Source organism: Egretta garzetta, unplaced genomic scaffold, assembly GCF_000687185.1.
Source record: "Egretta garzetta isolate BGI_Z169 unplaced genomic scaffold, ASM68718v1 scaffold27, whole genome shotgun sequence".
Classification (NCBI taxonomy): Eukaryota; Metazoa; Chordata; class Aves; order Pelecaniformes; family Ardeidae; genus Egretta; species Egretta garzetta.
The window spans coordinates 1,567,503-1,567,759 of record NW_009260400.1 but is presented as its reverse complement, the minus strand read 5'-3'; the positions used below and the strand labels follow the sequence as shown (position 1 = coordinate 1,567,759).

Here is a 257-nt window from a genome sequence, read left to right as displayed (position 1 = left end):
AGCAAGGAGACGGGTCCCCCCCGCCACGGGTCCCCCAGCGGCGTGGCTCTTGCACAGGGGTGGGGGGCACAGCTTTCTCCTCCACCGGCGAGGAGGGGGCCGCTGGCTGATGCCCCCCACCCTCTGTCTCCACCCTCTGCCCACAGATGCTGCAGCCCCAGTTCAAATCCCACAACACTCATGAGGTCCTGAGCAAGCTCTTCCAGATCGTGCCAGGCGAGGATCCCTACCGCTCCCGCGACCCCCGCCGCTGCCCC

The 257-nt window shown here is 68.9% G+C and overlaps 1 protein-coding gene across 1 annotated transcript in view; it reads left to right on the top strand.

Annotated features, from left to right (window-relative positions):
* ST3GAL2 (ST3 beta-galactoside alpha-2,3-sialyltransferase 2) overlaps nucleotides 1–257 on the top strand; it is a 2,407-nt gene that overhangs the window by 888 nt on the left and 1,262 nt on the right. The window lies entirely within an intron of this gene.